The sequence below is a fragment of the Melospiza melodia genome, chromosome 5 (assembly GCF_035770615.1).
Source record: "Melospiza melodia melodia isolate bMelMel2 chromosome 5, bMelMel2.pri, whole genome shotgun sequence".
Classification (NCBI taxonomy): domain Eukaryota; kingdom Metazoa; phylum Chordata; class Aves; order Passeriformes; family Passerellidae; genus Melospiza; species Melospiza melodia.
In genome coordinates this window covers 85,531,025-85,537,532 of record NC_086198.1, presented here as the reverse complement: position 1 = coordinate 85,537,532, position 6,508 = coordinate 85,531,025, and positions in this window count along the sequence as shown.

The window sequence follows — 6,508 nt, the reverse complement described above, 5'->3', positions numbered from 1 at the left end:
CAGTTCATGCTGGCTGGGGAGCAGAACTTCAGATGTTTATGTGCCTTTTTGGGATTTTTTCTCTTTTATCATATCCACGGAATTATGCACATTGTTCCAGTTGCTGTGTATATTCCAGCCTGAAAAATTGTTCTCTTTCAAATCCCTGGTGGCCTGCTAAAGCCCCAAAACAAGCTGCAAGGATTAATTCCTCCCCAGATAAGATTTTCCTAAACCCTAACAGATAATTTGTTTGAAGTTTAATTTTAGTCTGTTATTACACACACGGGCCTTATCTTCATTCAGAGTCGTTAGCAAAATTAAACAAGCCTCTGCAAACAGGAAAGGGAAGCATGAAAGAGCCCTAGCACACAAGTGACACTCAGTTAAAGGCACCAATGGCATGCTTATGCAGGGCTGGCAAGTCTGAGTCCTCAGGGACTGGTGATTTGTCATGGTCTTCATGACCCATGAAGCAGGGGCACATCCTCCCCTCTGGGACCTCAGGGTGCTCAAGCTGCCTCTGCCATGGTCCATGACCATGCCAAGGTCCATTACCTAAGCCCTGCCCCTCCTTCTGGCTTACAGGATGCCTCACTCCATGGTTTCCCAACTCTTGCCCTCCTCCCTGCATTGCAGCAGCTCTAGGTTTGCTCCCACAGATGCTGAAGAAATTACAGCACATGTGCTCAATGGAACAAAGAGAAGAAAAGCAAGGCCACATCACATCTTGTGTAATGCTCACTGAAAAGGTCACAGAACCAGTGGTACCACTGATTGAAGTCTATCCTCGCTGCTTTGCATGGTGGGTCCATACCCCCACCAGTGGGCTGAACTCTCCTTCTATTCCTCATGACACAGGAGCCAAGATTGTCTCCCTGTGGCACCACTCCATTAACAGGATTTGGGCCCTCAGTCTCAGGAGGGTGTCTGAACACATCAGCACTGCAATGTACTCCCAATCAGGGTGATGTTAGGGTGAATATCTACACAGCTGCCACATTTGTGCTATTTCACCTCAGTCAACAACGTCTGAACCAGAGCTCAGTTGAGAATGTTGCACTTCATATGTAGTCATTACAGAAAGCAAGACTCTGAAAACAAGTGCTCTGAAAGTCTCCCTTCTCCAACTGTAGTTGTATAAAAATTCCAGATCTAGAAAAATGGGACTGCTATTACTAGTGACTTCCACCAACCTGGAAAAGGAGCAATGCTTCTGGTCTCTGCCTTTAAAGATTTTTTTTCTTTAGCTCTGCTATGACCCCTTCAGTCTCTCTAGAGAGCACATGAGTATTTCTGGTGCACTGCAGCTGAAAGGGATGCTTGGAGCTCTTCAAATTTGGCATATGATTAGGCCTCAGGACAGGATGCTGAATGCCTGAGCTGCATTTTCTGCTCTTCCCCAAGTCCATAGGTCCATGATCAAGTCACTTAGGGCTAGACTGAGAGGAATATCAGCAGGATGCCAATATGTCCCTTGAGCATCCAGCCAAGCAGTCTGAGGGCTGCTCTGACCTCTTCCACTGCTCTTAGGTAGAAGCAGGACCCTCAGAAGAGATAAGAAATTGGGGCAGCCTTTGTCATATTTCCTAATCATTCAGTATTATCAGTGTAGTCATCTAATTTATTATTTTCCTATGGGTATAAAAAAATAATTATGATTAATGAAATTGTTAATTTTTAAAGAAAATATTGTAATTCAGACTCTCTTTGTAACTCAGTAGTACAAAAATTAAGCAAGCCAGTCTAGACTAAGGTTGTACAGTAATCTCCCATCCACACACTCCACCTATATGTAATAATATAAATGCATTTATAACGCTAACCAGCTATTTCAGTAGTAACAGGTTTGCCACATATGTTTTAAGGAAAAAGTAAAAGAGAGTGACTATCACTAGTTCCTCATATTTCTCATAAACGTGAAAAGTCCACTGTGTTTCTATCACAGAGATGAAGACTTGTTAATCCTCATAAAGGCATCCTTGTGGCATGGGAAATCCTGTATCTGAACACCGGAGTGATGCATCAATAACAGCCACTGCATTCAGCCATTATTTTTGTTGATGGAGAATCGACAGTGTAATTTAATTTAAGGCAGCCTGCAAAAAGAAGCTCTAATGGCCAGAAAATATCTTCATTCTCCCTGCCTTGTAATATGGGTAGGCCTGTGTAGAGTTAGATGGAACAGAGTACAATTTTTCTTCTGGTTAAGTATTACACAGCAAAAGAGCAAGTGGCAATAGGCACAAATTGCTGTAATGGACATTCTGGTCAGATAGAATCACAGAGGAGGTAAGTTGGGAGGGACCCCATCACGTCATCACTTTCTTCTATCATGAGAGAGAAGGAAATAAATTCATTCACTGTGGTGAAACACTGTGCTGCCCAAGGAGGTTGTAGGATCTCTGTCCTTGGAGACACTCAGAACTAGACTTCACAAAGCCATGTTAACCTGACCTAACTTTGGCATTCGCCATGCTTTGAGCAAGGTGTTGCACCAAATGAGCTCCAGAGTTTGTTTTTATACTTCTATGATTTTATGATAGACACAAAAGTGCTTTTGATGCATTAGGTTTTTTGACAAGGTTTTTTGTATTACCAAGAGGGAGCAACATGTTTTAGTTCATGTACATGAATGCACACGCTATGCTGGAGGACTAATGGCAGGACAAAAAATACCACATAGGCTTCAAATACCTGGAAGCAATTTCACAACTTCAGAGAGCAGCCTCCTGCTCTGGGTCATGAGTGTGGCTGCTCCCTAGAGGTTAGACCACATCTTTTGTAGAGAATCTGATAGACCGAGTTCTACAGGTGAAAGTGAACTTGGAAGTAATTTAATCAGAATTATATTTTCTCCTTGCACTAATTTTTAGTGCTTTTTCCTTTATTTAATTTTTTTCCTGGAAAGTATATACTACCTCCAAACAGACTAGGTAGTATTATGTTCCTCTGAGAGCTCACTAAAATCGGGCCAGTTCTTAAGAAATTACTGGCAGCAGGTAACACTTCCAAATTTTTTATTTCCATAGCATTTTCCATAGCAAAAAAAAATTTTGAGTGTTTTTTCTTTTCCTTAACAAAAAATGAGCTATTTTGATAGCAAAACTATTAAAAATTAGTACATATTCAAGTTTCTGTGAAAGCATTACAGCAAATCTACCGCTGCATGTGTGTTCCTCCTCAGCTTGCAGAGCCATGCCAGCCTATTTGCTGTAAACATTAACAGCATGTTCTAACTTCATACTGGGAAAAACAAAAAAAGCATTTTCAACAGCAGTCTGAGTAAGATTGTAAACAACATAACAAGCTGTGAAAAGACTAAAGTGATGCTCTCTTGCTGAAAAAAGACCTCTAAACACAGATAAGCAAGGTAAGGTTCCTGGGTACCAATATGGCTAGAGCAGATAGGGGCTGAATCTGCATTTCTCTGTTATGAAACTGCACATACCTGTGAGATGCAAAGCATGCTTTTCATGGATATTCTGATTCAAACTAAACATTGTAACCCATTATAATTAGAGGCAAGTAAGGTAATTTAGACTAGTCTCAGATAATTAAGGTCTCTTGTTCAAGTGTTTCACTTGAACGCGTGAAATCCAAGGTTCAAGGGACCAAGGAAAAGTCTTCCTGTGTTTCAACATCTTGTTTTCATATGCCTCTAAACACTTGGAAAATGTGAGCTAGTAGAAACTCAGGATTCAGACACAGACAGAAAACCCCTCAATGTTGTGACTGTGGTGAGCAGATGACAGGGCAGCAGGGAAATATCAGATATTTTGATTGCCAATGGTGTTGATATCAAGACTGATTTCTCTTTACTGCAATCACTTTTTATAGAATTTTTTAAAAAATTCTGTACTAGTTATTTAGAGTCATAGCTAAGCTGTTAGTTTTTGTGGGGAATCTGGTGCTCGTGGTGATAGCACTGGACAGTCAACTATGTTTTCCTGAAAACACACTTGAATAAATCTTTATACCAACAAGAGCTCTGGGATCAATCAAGCCTTCACATGCTGTCCAAATGAACCATATTTTCAGACCTTCTGGGCTTGATCCGAAAGAAAAACAGTGCTTCAAACACCTCAGATGTTTTGGGAGGTAAATTCAAAACTCTCACTCTAACATGGGGTCACCTTTAACAACTTTATTTATGGAAGAAAAATTCTCTCTGATCAAGAGAATGGTCCTGAAATCTATAATGGGATCTGATTTGTGTGGTTTGTTTTCTTCTGGGATTTTGAGACTGTTGGTTCTTATTTTTTCATGTGCTATTGATTTGTGTTCCCTGACAGAATAAGCACAAGATTCGTTTACATGAATAACCCCTGAGGCTTGAAATGCCCCAATACTCTAACAGAACACCTCATTTTTATTTATTTATTGTGGCAGTGTATTTTTCCCCACTGGTTACTAACTGCTCTCACCCTAACATTATGCCAGTATAAAACCTGGGAACTGATTTAAATCACTACCTTAAAAAGAAAAGACAAATGGTAGCTGTACTGGCAGGCATGAACCCAACGGGAGACGCATTAGGGGAGTTCTTTCCCACATGGCCTCTTGCTGGTGTGGTACCCATGGTCCAGGCCACACACACCAACACAGCCCTGCTGCCCACAAGATGTCGGTGGGAGAACATCTCAGGAGCAGCCTGCAGGGGACAGGGCAGCTCTTTGCCTTTATGTAGATACACCATAGGGTAAATGCTGTCCTGTGGACTGCTCAACTTAATGAAGTTTTTCCATCCTTTTATCATAGTTTGCTTTCTCCTGTATCTTCTTCTACCACGCTTAGTTTTTGTTAAATCCAGAAAAAGTATGATATATGTGGAATGGATCCTTGGGCAGGGAATGTTTAACAGAACTGGTAATACTACTGCTGCTCACTTGGAGCCTAAAAATTATGAATCAGACCCTTGAAAATTCACAAAACCCTACCCTTGATTCGGTGCATAGTTTGCACTGTGTGCAGCTTGCTCTTCCATGCCAGGACCACTCCACATGGGCTGGGAGCTGAGTAGCTTTGTGTCCAGCATTCTCCTGAGAATCTGCTCTCCTCAGGTTTCCTGTATTCTTTCTCCTTTTGCCTGGGAGGTGTTCAGTGCCTGCACTCAGACTTGCTTGCTGGCAGCTAATGCCCTAGTGCTTTGACTCTGCCACAGGAATGTGCTTTCAGGTCAGCTTGGTGTTGTCCAGGTTGTTTCTGCACCCTTTGTAAGTTGTTGAGAGGCTGATTCTTTTACCTGTCAGCCTCTGCTTGGCTGTGTTTTAGTCTCTAAAGGATTAAAACCACCATTATTCTCCCTGTTCCTCTGCATCATGCCTGTCCTTCGTGCCTTGTGCGGCTTGCTCAGCAGGCATTCCCCACTGAGCCACTCTGCAGCTGCACACCAGCACCTCTGCCTGACCTGCCCCATGTGCTTGGACTGGCCACGCTTTGCCTCACATGCCTGAACACACCCTTGCTGCTGTGAAAAGAGGGCAGTCCAGCTCCCACAGCCAGAGCATAACACACCACCAATATGTTCATCCTGGTGTATGAAGGCAAGAAGCACCTCCTGGCTTTCCCCCAGGTAATAGCTTCCTTTGGTTTTTAGCCCTTTAATTTTCCTTTACTTCCTTGCTGGTGTTTTGTTTTGTTTTGTTTTGGTTTGGTTTTTTTTTAGGTGGAGCCAGTATTTGTCTTCAAATACTGGTTCTCAATGTATTCTCATATGGATGTTCAATGCACTTGGCTTAACTCAAGCCTATACCTTTTACATCCCTGGCTTTTTATGGTGGATATTCATCTTGTTTGGTCAATTCTTGTGTGTTGCTGGGCTTGTAAGGGTTTTTCAGGGATGAAGAGATAGACAAGAATCTTGACTCTATGATTAGAAGGCTGAATTTATTATTTTATGATATATATTACATTAAGACTATACCAAAAGGAATAGAGAGAAAAGATTAGAAGCCCAAAAATAACTGTCAGACTTAAGCAAGAGACAGTGGTGCTCCCAATCCTCGTTTGAGAGTGAGACTGGAACCATGGGTTGGCCAGTGGTGGATCTGGGGATTCAGGGAAAGACTTTCCAGTCTGGAGTTTTATAGTTTTGAACTAGTTCCTCAGTCAGGCCCTGCTCAAAGGCAGGCAGACCCATAAAATAAAGTCAGATACCAAAAGGGCTCATCTAGAGTGAAAGAGCAGAAAGATAAATAAATACAAAGAGAGGGACAAAAGTACAGTGCAACAAAAACCACAGAGATTTAAAGTAGACGCATTGTAAAGAGGGAGAGGATGGGAAAGGGAAGCTGAAATCTAGAAAATTACTCAGTAGGCTAGTAAAGAGCATGTTCTCAGATTTTAATTGCTCTAGAGTTAAGATAAAGATAATTAGAGCAAAGATAAAGAAGGTGTACTTGCCACTTACATAACAAGCTTTCTTTTTTTTTTTTTTTGGCTTTTCTCTTAGATCTTGCAGATCTAGGGATAATATTTTCTGTATTACTTGTGGGCTATCTCTATAGCACTCAATAGTATGTAACCA